At 40.6% G+C, this 12,835-nt stretch overlaps 1 protein-coding gene across 4 annotated transcripts in view; it reads right to left on the reverse strand.

Moving 5' to 3' along the window:
- ZMIZ1 (zinc finger MIZ-type containing 1) overlaps window positions 1–12,835 on the reverse strand; it is a 339,352-nt gene that overhangs the window by 286,823 nt on the left and 39,694 nt on the right. For all 4 annotated transcript variants that reach the window (XM_038141495.1, XM_038141494.1, XM_038141490.1 and 1 more), the window contains exon 2: window positions 2,532–2,670. The gene's annotated coding sequence lies outside the window, so the exon portion shown is untranslated. The remainder of the gene's footprint in view (window positions 1–2,531; window positions 2,671–12,835) is intronic.

Below are 12,835 nucleotides of genomic sequence, written 5' to 3' on the forward strand. Positions count from 1 at the left end.
CCTCTTGCTTTGGTTCTCAAATTTCACTGTCACATCCAGCCTCTCCCCCCAGAGCTTTTCACCCCGAGGACTACAGTCTGCATGACTGCATTTGATAATACAGACTCTGCTGCTTAAATACCGTACATTTGCAGACAGTTAAAGCATGTTTTACAAAGGTACCATAAAGGGGCTCAGCAACACACACTTCCTGGGCGTGCAAGCCTGCAGCAGCTGGAAAGGGACCCCGTCCAACATGGGACAGTTTCCTTCTCCTCACTAGGATGAAAAGGAGCACACAGAGACAAGGCCTTTGTGCCGGAGCGGTCCCCAAGCCACGGCTTCAGAGGAATGATTTGTCTGATATGTTGCAACTCAGGAAGCATGTGCAGGAAAAGGAGGAGGGGAGCAGCAGGCAGGGATTCCCCTCCAAATTTCCAGTGCTGTGCAAGAGGGACAAACAGATGTATCCAGCCAGAGAGAAATAGCACTGGGCTGTGCACAGCCTCTCAGCTGATCCTACTGAACTGAGCAGTGGCACTTGGCTCCACTGCACACCACTGCATATGACATACGCTGGGAGGGAGACGATAACAAGAAGCGATGCCGACGATCCTGCAAAAGAGATCTAAAGCTTCCCTTAGCCCCCAGCCCAGGGAGTTTGAAGGCATTCAGAAACAGTACAAAACCTCAGCTGGAGCTATGAACCCTTATAGAATCTTTCCTCCACACATGAAGCTCAGCCAAGCCTCCCACATCTCAGTGTGCCCCAAAATTTTGTGTTTCAAAGGAATTTTAGAGCCTTTGCTTGTCTGGGAGACAACAGGTTTAGAAGCCACAAGGCAGCTCTTGCAGGTTCCTCTCAGCATGCCACAGCATCAGCGGTGAAGGCAATGCCTGCCTGCAATAGCGCAGGCAGCTGCATTCTATAGTCTGGCACCAAGGAGGAAAGCTATCATCCATTTCTAAGTTAGAGTCAGGGAACCAGCTGGGGACCAATGATTGCCATTTTTGAAGTGCAGGAAGAGGAGTGTAACCAGCTTTTCCATAGTAACGAAGATTAGCGGCCTTGAGCCTGACACTCCTCCTGCATTAAAAGATAGGAGACAAAGAGAGAGACAGGTAATTACATGGAAGGAGCCCTGGGGAAATTGCAAACTCCTCGAGAACCCTTTAGCTGCTCTGTAGGTTTCTCCTTGTCTCCGCTTCAGCTGAAGGTCCCCAAGAAACATTTGCCCATTAGATCATTAGCTTTATTGCAGAAAGTAGCCAGACAGCTGGTAGTGGCTGTTCAATAAAGACTTAGCTTGCCTCTGCACCAGCAAGAATGAGATGGAGAATAAGAAAAAGAACATCCCAAGGCACATTACCTGTCTGGAGCTTATCCTTGATACATTAGTGTACTTAGTCAGCGTGAGGGTCTGACAAATGAACTCTGACAAATCTTGCTGGGGCAATTTAAGACACTATTGCATCGCGCTGTCTTTCAAAACCCTTCAGAAATGTTAGCACCATCAAGCAATCCAGCAGGAAAACTTGCACTTGCCTCTACAATTCAGACCCTAGCAAGTTAGCATAAATCCCTTCTCAGTGCTGGATTAAGTTGTCAATTCTGAACCAGAATGGCTGAGGTCTAGACAGAAGATACTACCTCCACTATAAAGAGCATTAACATCTATCACAAAGATGGAAGAGGAAATGGCATCTCCAAGCACTATAGCTCCTAAGCAAATACAAATCTTTAATATTAAAATACATATGCAATTTGTCTAGCAACAAACTTGAGTCTACTCATGCAGCTCACAATGCTCTATGAATCAGCACTAATTTTTTGGACTGGATATATCCCTGACACAAACTGAATGCCTTGCAGAGGAAAGATGGACATGGATTTCCTATGACCACATAGCTACAAAATTAAATTCCTCTCACACACCACATTTTGCATTTCTGTCCAAAACTGGAAAAAGTCCGTATAATTAAAGACTTGCCATGTGTTTCACCATTCAGAACTAGAGTTGGGCTTCCAGATAGTTCCTGTCTTATCTGTCAGGGATACAACCAGCCACAAAACCATGACAGACCCTAGAGAAGACATCAGGTTTAAAAAACTAACCAAAACAACAACTCAACCAATCTATATTTGCCCAATCAGATGTACATGTGTGATAATAACAAAAGAAGCACTTAGAGATAGGATTCTTTAACTTGTCTTCTCCAGACCTAACTCTCTGTCTTTCCATCCAAGCTGATATTCAGGCAAAGACTTAGTTAATCAGTCTGCAATACAACAGTTTTACTTTTTTCCTCTGCAAGCATTTAAAATATATCTAATCTTCTAGATTTTGTCAAGGGACAGAATCCTACACTTAGTAGTAGAGCAAGAAGTGCACAAAACTTCTGTTTGCATTCCAGCATTAGAAGGGCAATCCACATGAACCAGAAGTCTGGCTAAACTCCACATAGACAAACATCTTTTGCCATCACCTGCCCTTCCAGAAGGAGCAGAGCAGGCAAGACACCTTGAAAAGCAGATAACAATTACCCCTTACCTTTCTGAAGAGGCCGCCGCCAATTAGCACATTCCTGGAGCTTCTGAATCAGGCAAGAAGAAGAAAGCAGGGGAGAGGAAAAAAAAAAAAAAGGGTGGGGGGAGGAGAGCTGTTTTCTTCCTCAGCACAACAGTATTTCCTGAGGGGAGGAGAAAAAAAAAGTAGAAAAAAGGAAATAAGCATTAGCTTTCATGATTTTCGAAGACGCTACTGATTGCAACTCTTGCTTGGTAGAGCTACTATGCCACTACTTCTGCACTTGCAAATTACCAGTTTATTTGCCAGTCCTGTATTTTCTCCATTGTCACCTTACCAAAACAAGGACTATGAATGTCAAGTCAACCACTACTAAGAAAAGCAAAGAGGTTCCTGTCAGAATGGGATAAAGCCCCATACTAGAATGGGTTAAAGTCCAATTCAAAACTATTCTCGAGCACTTATTCTATTAAGTAAACAAGCTTCAGCCAGGCTCACACCCACTTCTGTAAAAATTCAAATGAGCCACATTTACTATCAAAATAGTTGGCAAAAGGCAAATTCCAACATGCATACTGAACATACAGGTATATACCGACATTCAAGTGCTTACGTACTGTGCTCTGAGAGGATCATGCCTACAATTATGAGGTATTTGCAATTAATCCTAAGTTCTATTTCTTTTTAAGACAGCTTCTCTTTTTCTTAAGATAGATTTTATATAGTTGGAATAGATTTTCAGTAACAGCAAGAGTAAGTATTTGTATGGGTTTTTTTAAAACAGAAGGAAAGGAAAGGGATCTAAAAAACCTTTTAACTAAAGGTACCACTTCGAAATCGAGCTTCACTCCCATAAAACCACAATTCCTCACCTCAGACCATTTTTCTCTCTCTGCCCTACTCCTAACATGACTTTAAAGAAACTTACAGACACAGAGATTTAATGGGCCCCTCCCTACCTCCAGTACCTGCCTCTGATGAAAGGCAGGAAAATCAAGTGGAAAATTATTTTAAAGCGTGAATGCAAGACATTAACATCTTTGAGGAAATGGCAATCAAGGTTTTCCACAGGGAATGAGCAAAGGGAAACACGTCCAGTCTGTTCTCCATCATACTTTGTTGGCTTATATTACTACAGAAAAACTCTACCCTTTTCTCTCTATGGAAAATCTGAACGCAAGCTCTCAAAATAAGGAAAAAAGTCTATGCTACCTTACATTTCCACACACACTTCTGCCACCCCTCAAAACAACAATTAACCCATCTTCTAACAGCATATAGATCCCAGTCTCCTGGAAAACATTTGAAATAAGGAGCCCCAACAGATGGGATACAATATAAAAGGCAGCACTTCTATCACAGCATCTCCCTCAAAGCCACCACGTCTGTCCAATTCTAAATGACCACAGTTCCTGCATTTCTCTAGGGGACAAAAGCTCTCTTTTTCTCTTCTCCTGTCAGCAAGACTTAAAGCTGCAAGAGTAATTCTGTCCAGATTCCCCTCTAGATAGGGCAATGATTTAAAGAATTCATGAAGTGGCAGTGTAAATAAACAATGAAAAACTAAATGAAGATCACAGAAAACAACACACAGAAAATGTGCACTAAGGAGAGAAAGAAAAAGCTCAGTGATTCAAAACCTCTTCTGCCTTGTTTTGTGCACCCATAAATAGGCGCAGCAATAATTTGACAATGTGAAAGAATGGATCCTGACACAAAAATGTAGCTACTCAAAAACCTGCCTCCTCAACCCTCTGCCTAAAGGCAAACCTTCCCACAGTGTTTAATTTCACTTTCTCAATGTCTTACACCCCTCATCAGTTGCATTTCTGCTTTCTGTCAGCTTTCGCCAACTTGTACTAATTGATGCAAAGCAACTTAAGCCAAAACCTCGAGAACTCAAATCAGTTTTTCTGTTGTTTTTTTTTTTAAAAAAAAAAAAAAAAGGGAAACAGTGCTACAGCCCTAAGTGGGGGGACTGGAGAAGAAATGACCCTTAGTGAATTGCTCCTGACACATGTACATCCCGAGGCTATGTGCAAATCAATACTTACTGAGCAGCTCAGCACAGATCAGGTTGCAAAATGCAAGAAAAAAAAGTTGTATCGCCCCCTCAAACATACATTATTTTTGTATCCCTAAATCAAATTAATAATTTCTTTTTCTTTTTCATTATCAAAATAAAAGAATGCTTTTGACAGCATTTCTCTCCCTGCTAAGAAATCCCCCCCTCCCGCCCCACCATAGATCTCCAGTAAAGTCTGTTAAGAATTGAAATACTGGTTATATTTAAAGTGCTTAAAAATTTTGCACTTCCATCCTATTACTAGGAGGAGGAATAATTTAAAACAGACGTGAAAGATTTGAAGAAAGCATATTTTCAAATCGAATATAAAATCAAGAGATGGCAAAAAGGAAGTCTAAGTGCAAAAAACAAAATTTTTTAAACAACATTCTCAGGCAGACAGAAATCCATCTAAAGTACCATTTAAAGACATAGGTTTGACTTGCTCCAAAGAAAGTGAGATTGGTCTGTTCTCACATCCTCAGGCAAGAAAAAACGTAAAGGGAAATAACGCATTAGCCGAAAGTCAAATCCTAAGTGGAGAAACCTCGCAAAATGATTTACAAAACCAAAAGACTTGACTAAATTTCTGGCAGGGCCAGAGATAATTCATATGAAAAAAATGTCAAAATGTTTTGGGTACACAGCCACTACAGGAAGGAAACAAACAGAAAACTGGGAAACACTGTATCAAAACCCAACAAATCGTTGACATCAACATTAGATAAATGACTAGGCATATGTTGAGTCAAACACCCTCAAGATGGTGTGTGAGTCAACTCCTGCAATGAATTTAGCAGAGTTGCTTTCCTACATCAAGCTTAATAAAAATAATCCTCAATTATTCCAGCTAGGTCTGGGTTCTCATTAAATCTCACATGACGTGTGCCCATTCTGGACAGTACCTGAGCTGGAGCAGGGATATCAGAATGCGATTTTGACTAATCTTTTCTGAATGATGATGCTAGATTTATTCTTCATGCTGCACAACAAAGGTGGTGTTTTTTTCCAGGCATTACCCAAATGTAGTCCACTTCCTATGGAAAAATGCAAAAATCCTGTAGGACATTTGCAGGTTCTAGGTCTTAAGTGATCCAGATACTTTTTACATTCAGAAAATAAAATTTTGGGAAAGTAATGCCCCTCACTTCCAATCTGCACTATGTGACTGGTGAAGAGCTTGCTGACCTTATCACGTCTGACCCCTACATGGAGCTCTGTCAGCTCTTAGAGCAACTCCTGTGTCAACAGAATCTCCCATGGTACACAACCAACCTGGGCGGTTTCTGGTTTATTGCTATTTCTAGCTCTATGATGGCTACTAATTTCATTAGTAATGAAATGGAATTGAAAGTGAGGAATTAGATGAGGGCACTGCTGCATGCAACAGAACCCTCCCCAAACCTTGCCCATAACATGAGGCAACTCAGGGTTTAAACCAAAGTGGGCATCATCATCGATAACTCTTAAAATTGACAGAGAAAACCAATAAGTGTTCTCAAGGTTCTTCAATGTACATTTAACAGCTACTCTTCTTCAGGGGAATTTTAAGTACACTCAGAGTGTACTAATATAGCTCAAGTTTATATCACAGTAAAGAGTTATTTTCTTTCTTTTCCTGTTGATTTCCAACCTTTTGATCTAGGAAAGGTAATAAAACAATTATTTCCTTAACATCTATTGAGGGAAGTAGCAGTCCCCATTTCTTATTGCAAAAAAGAAACAAGCAAGCTAAGAAAAAAGAAGATGAAAATACCTACCCTAAAATAGCATGATGAAACTGAACAAAACCTCTGAGCCTTGGGTTATGAAGCCAGGAACCTCTCCTGCTTCTGAATCAGGTTCTTTCTCCAAGCTATTTTCTACTATCTACAGCTGGCACAGAATCAGTATGAAATAGAACTCGCAACGTTTCATTTCATGTAACATTTCATGAAAACACAATACAACATTTACCTACAGCAACATGAGAACAAGCTGGAAATCAGCAAGTTCCTTATTCTAGTATGAATTAAAAGCATATCCCTATTATCCATGCATATATGTGTGTGCACATGTCTCACACATACACCAGGGTAAGCCTTCCACCACAAACACCTGTACTGGAGATATCTGTGAAGAAAGAAGCTTCTTCAAACATAAATACTATTTTCCCAGAACTGTATCTGCACAAAGACAGGAAGCTCTTCTCAAGTATGTATTACAAAAAGCCAAGAAAAAGTAACCAAAACATTGTTGCAAAAGCACAGACAAAGCATAAAACCATGGTAAGAGTCAATGAAAACACAGATCTCCTAAATAAATGTTCCTTTCATTTGCCTTAGTGAACTCATGGGATCCACCACCAACAGACATCTAAGAGACAAGATTTTACTTACATGAAATTTATTTCCTAAACAAGCAGTGCAATTTTTATTAATTTAACAAACTTCAATTCAAATTCAAATGCCAAATATCATTTCTCTGTCTTCAAACAGAGGTGTTCACACAAGTGTTTCCTATGGCTTTAATGTTTCAGCTATCTCTATTTTCCCACCTCCTTTCCTTGGATCCTGAAAAATGCTCTTCCCAAAATGACATTTGTCCATGTGAAACATCTGTGCTTTCTGAAGCACTATTCACATGGATGCATTTAGGTAACATGCCTATTAAAGCATACCAACCTCTGTATGACATTTACCTTCCAGTCCAACTGCAGTGACCCCACCAAGAATGAAAAAAATTATTTCATTTTCTCTTAATCACCTGAAAAGGTACCTACCAAGCACAAGAAAGATTTGTACCTCATATTTCATATTCAAAGTCTTGAGGACCAAACTCAGTGCACTGAAGCACAATCAGAGATACTCATCAATTGAAAAATTTAGTCCCTTCCAAAGAAACCGGGTGGGAATAATTTTATCAAACATTTATACATTTATTTCTCCTTTTCAAGCTAGATCTAGAAGGAAGCAATATCTCTGTCTAAAAGCCTTGCCCCTCAACCCTCCCCAAGTGATGAGGTGACAGGATGATGATAAACCAGCTAAAATAACTGGTGGAGCGGGGCCCAGGAGCCAGGACATAAGGGACAGGAGAGACAGGTGCACGGCCACATCTGGGAAAGCAGCATCCTGCTGGGGCTCCCTGCTGGGGTGGCAACTACTTCTGCTCCCTGCTGCCAGGTGGCAGCCTGCGTGCTGCTGTCAGTGGGCTAGTGCTGACTTAACAACAGCCCCAAGGACAAGGGGCGTGGGAAGGGGGCATGCCGAAGCTTTTTTTTGCAGCAACTACCTCTGTCTTACAAGCCTGATTTTGTGTTTTTCTATCTCATTCTTAATTAAAAAGAAGATATACTTCATGTTGGAAATAGATATTTTTTGAAGCTTCAATCATTTAGCCTGCTAGACCCAAGCCTGTAATATGGGTGTTATTTCTTAAAAACATACAGTAAACGCATTAAATTATTGATAGTCATTAAACAGGAAAAAAATTTAAACAGCTCTCAGCTTTTATCAATCATTTATGCAGTTTCCACTTGCACTTCTCACTGGGTTGCTATCATATAGCACAGAGCAAAGAGTACAAATCCTGAAGGCATGAATTCATTTTCTCTTGATGCAGAGTAAAAATATTCTTGGCAGCAGGAGAGAGGCTAAAACATGAAGCAGAATGGTTGAAAGGAGGCTTCTGTCTTTTGCAGTAAACAGGTAGCAATACAAGGGAGCAGCAATTTGAGGCACCAAAGCCCATCCACTTCTGCTGTAAGGGCCAGTAACAACGTCATCAATCACCTCCAGCACCTGGCAGCAGTCACAGCCAGCCCGAGAGTGTTTACAAATTTGATCCCCATTTGAAATACATGTTAATTCAATGGCATATGGGGAAAACAAGGAGCATTGAGGTGAATAGTAAAGCATCCAGCAACTTCAGTGAGACAAAGATTTCACCCCAAGCTGCTCACCAGCTCGTGAGCCAGTAAGACTGATGATGTACACAAAACCCCAACTTGTCACAGTGACAGCCTGAGCTCAGAAAAATGACAGAGACTGGCATAGTCTCTTGAAGCTATTATGAACCTTTACTGGGGCAAGTTATAACTAGACCTAATGCTTTCAGCAGGCCCGAATGACTCACGTCAACATGGGGAATATGGAGATAGACACCAGTCGGTGGCACCTTGCCTGGCTGCAGTAGGCTGGCTACCAGTGAAGAGATCTTCATCAACATCCCATTTTTTGTCCATTTTATGCATGGACTGAAAATCTGTTTTACAAGAGATGCTCTCTTACCTCTGGCAGTTTATTGAAATTCACTGCTTTACAATGTAACAAAGAGAGAACACAATCCACAGCAACATGTCAGGTATGATTGCAGCATGCAAGGACCCACCTGACATACCTCTACAGCAGCAACTATAGGTGAGCCATAGCCATAAAAATATCAATGCAAAACACACAAACCTCATCTCTGGCTGGGTATTCAGACAGTGAAACCTTAGCCCTGCAGCAGGCCTGCTACTGGAACCCAAATTAATTTGTTTTAAACTACCTTGTGTCTGTTTAAATGAGCTGTAATAATAGCTCTGAAGCAAAGTGCAGACACATCCAAAAGCTAAACACAATGCTGAGGACTGCTCAAGAAATGTGTGCCCACACCCAGAGCCCACTTAGAAACTACTAGCAGGAAAAACTCGACATAATCCAAGTTTTTCCACTCCAAATGATGGCTTCAATCCCTTCAAAAAAACATTTCTGTCCACATAGAAAAGAAATGGATGTTAGAGATTAGGAAAAAGAACAAAAATAATCATTGTCTATTACCAAAATCTAAGTCCTACAGAGATTAGTAGTTTTTCCTGAAAACGATTCAAGAATGCACTGAGTCGAGCAACTAGATAATGCCAAATGTTGACATAAAAGCAGCCAGGAAAAGCTGCAGTCACTGGAAAACATTTTGTAGCCTGATTGTTTACAGGCAACTATGTTATAAAATACAAAAATATTCATTTCCAACCATCATTAGTGCAAATCTACAACATGTTAAAAGAAACAGTCAATTAAGACACACATATCGTTACGCTGAGTCCCGGGGAAGGCAGCACAGTATTTAAAGTAATACTATGGAAGCTATTACACCACTGAATTGATTTCATCATATATCAACAAACTAAGTAATTCACAATAAATTTCAATATAATAGCAATCCTTATCTATATACAAAACTGTAAGAGTAATAGCCCATTAGTATTATTAATGCAGCACACAACCACTAGCAGCCTTCACACTGGTCCAAGAACCAGTACCAAGCTCAGAGAGATGTCCACTTATCCTTCAGGCCATAAGCAGTGTTCCACTGTGCTACCTGCCAAGATAAGGACAATGGAAATCATTGACAGGAGGTGCCTGGGCCAGCTCCACAGCTGCCTGCACGAAGCTGCTGCTGCAGCTGAAGGAAGCACAGGCTGAGCATCCAGCTTTGCCAGGGCTGCTGCCCCCTCCCCACTGCCACAGCCTCAGAGGTGAGACAAGGGAGAGGGTCTGGTTTAGGTGGGTATTTGTGTGCATGCAGAAGTACTCACTGCTTATACATATCCTTCTTGCCAAACCTTTTCTATTTTTTTAAATATGTAATTTTTTTTAGACCACTCAAGTTCCTATCTCCTCCCTACACCCCACTGAGAATGTCCATTTCAAGCACCTACAAGTGCTATTAAATTTTGTCTGGCCTGTAAAGCACATTAGCCTTCCAATGAAGTATCTGGAATTTTTATTTTGAAGCCACAATCTGGATCTCTAGCTAAGAGATGTGGTGGAAGCACACAATTCCCTAGCATTCCCTTCCTAACCAATGTGAGGCTTGTACATAACAGCATAAGCAAAGGCTACAAAATAAACTCAAATCCCCAAACAGAGGTCTCAAGACAACTGCAGCTAAGTCTAATGAAAAGCAACTCCAAACTAATAGTTAAAGCCTTTCAAAATCTCCCAACTATTTGTAAGGAATAATTATCAGAGGAGAGAAATGCATCTTTAGTACAGAATCGCATGTTTAACAGAACCACCACAGATTCACACTCAAGGCTTAACTATTTGAGTTCCAACAGTTTCAGAGACAGGGCCTTTCTGTACTGGATAGCTGGGTTTGATACGGCAGTCTCTGCATACTCACCACCCGCCCCTCTTTGTTTTAATAAACTGATTCCATGATAAAAGTCATTTAAAATAACAAAGCCAAACAACTGTCAAACTACCACTAATATGAGCCTTCAAACAGGTTTCCATTTCATAAATCATTTTGGTGATCTAGTTTCACACCACCCCAGGGAAAGTTACACGCATAACAGAGAAAATTCACTATCAATATGCAGAGATCATTTGGCAACCATATCGCTGCTAGTAAAGACCTGTGCAGTGGCACCATGCTTTCCATGCATTGCATATGCAGGACAGAAGAGCTCCTTTAAACAAATGCATTAGCTCCAGGCTTGCAAAACCACCAAAAGACAACCAGTTCTGCTTCAGGTGCTTGGTCATCTTCTCCTCCCTGAACCAGCACATAGTGGGCGTGAGGAAGGTAACAGAGCATTAGTGGAGGGTACTAACTTGCCACCCTTGCCAGGAAAGTAATTTCAATAATTTTCAAAAGATTTGCTAATGATCCAAAGGGTTCAGATAATGAACCCAAAAATTCAGAGACCTCAAATATGGAAGATATTCCTCTGCTAGTTGAAACTTTTTCATGTCTCCTGTTCAAAGACCATGCTAACAACATCATTATTATAATGTACACTACACACATTTTCAGGTATTTATTACATTAATACTTTCTATTATTTTGCAACAATAATCTATGTTTAAACTACTTCTCATATTTTCTTTGCATCTTAATAAAATTAATTATCTTATTCTGTTCACAAGTTCTGATGTTACTTTCCTTTGTCACAGACTTCTGTTCTCAGTGGTCAATGGACAAGACCGAGTATTAGTCCCGCAGAGGAGGAAAAAAAAATAAATGAGTGAACCATGATCTGGGTGTGCATATATAGCAGGCTGTATTTTCCATCTCTAGCCTATTTCCTTGTCCTGAAGCTCAGATGGCCCTTAGTCAATACACATAGCTCTTCGTCAATACTTTTCCTCTGGAAATTCATCCAAGAGCTAATTTCTCATTACAAGAAATTCAGCCTCAGGAATTTAATCAGCAACCAAAGCAGAGGGGCAAAACAACTGTCTCCAAGGGACTCTTTACATGGATAATCTCCTGAATGAAACTCTTATTACTGACAATTCTGAGGGTCCTAAAAAAAAAGTATAGCTGCAGTATATGGATGCCTGATACAGTATGATACAATTCATGACTTAATACTATGTATTACTCATGCTCCAAGATCAGAGGCTTTTCCATAGCTCATATTTCTCATGTGAATTATTTCCTCCTCTCATCAAATAATGTGAAATATTTTCAAATAGAATAGAAGTAAGTTGAGCAAGAAGTTAACTGGTTATCTGAAGTTATCAACTGAAGCAAGTATTTTCATAATAACTGCAGTTATAGCTAATGGGAAATGCAGAACTAGAATTCCTGTAAGAAGTCTTCAGCTGAATGTCTTCTGTGAACAATAACAAAAATGCAGTAGTCAAGAGAGGACATTCAGGACTGAGGAAAGAGGTAACTGACAGAGCAGCCAGACCCCAAAACAACCAACAGGTAACCAACTGTCTTTCAGCCAGAGGCTCCAAGTCTGCAAAGAGCACCATAGTAGCAATCACTTGACTTCCCTGGGTTTGTCCAAGCCCGTTAGCAAAAACAAGGTATATGTGGCTGATCCTGCATCTGCATTTGGTCGATCCTTACTTTCACACATCAGCAGTAATGTCTTGGAAATATCAGCTGCAGTTTATATTCCAACAATTTCAAGTAACACAGACCAGAACCACTGCACTTGCCTGAAACTTGCACACAAAATCCCTGGCTACTTTCAAGGGTACCACCTGCTCCCTGCTTCCCCAGCCAGCGTCCCTGTGTACTCATCATGCAGCATCTCACACTACCACAAAGGTCTTGAGCAGTAACAGTTGATGGGTTTGTTACCAACAACATCTTGGAGACCAGCTTAGAACACAAAATTTAAAAGCTTCATTAGCTACAGGTCCTCTGTTTATGCTCTGTGTCAAGAGCTGAGTCAGTAAAGAATGCTTAGACAGAAAGAGATGGGGAATTTTTCAACACTACCTATGTGATTTACAAGGCTCAATCTCACTGTGGATCACTTGGATGTATT

Source organism: Motacilla alba, chromosome 6 (genome assembly GCF_015832195.1).
Source record: "Motacilla alba alba isolate MOTALB_02 chromosome 6, Motacilla_alba_V1.0_pri, whole genome shotgun sequence".
NCBI lineage: Eukaryota > Metazoa > Chordata > Aves > Passeriformes > Motacillidae > Motacilla > Motacilla alba.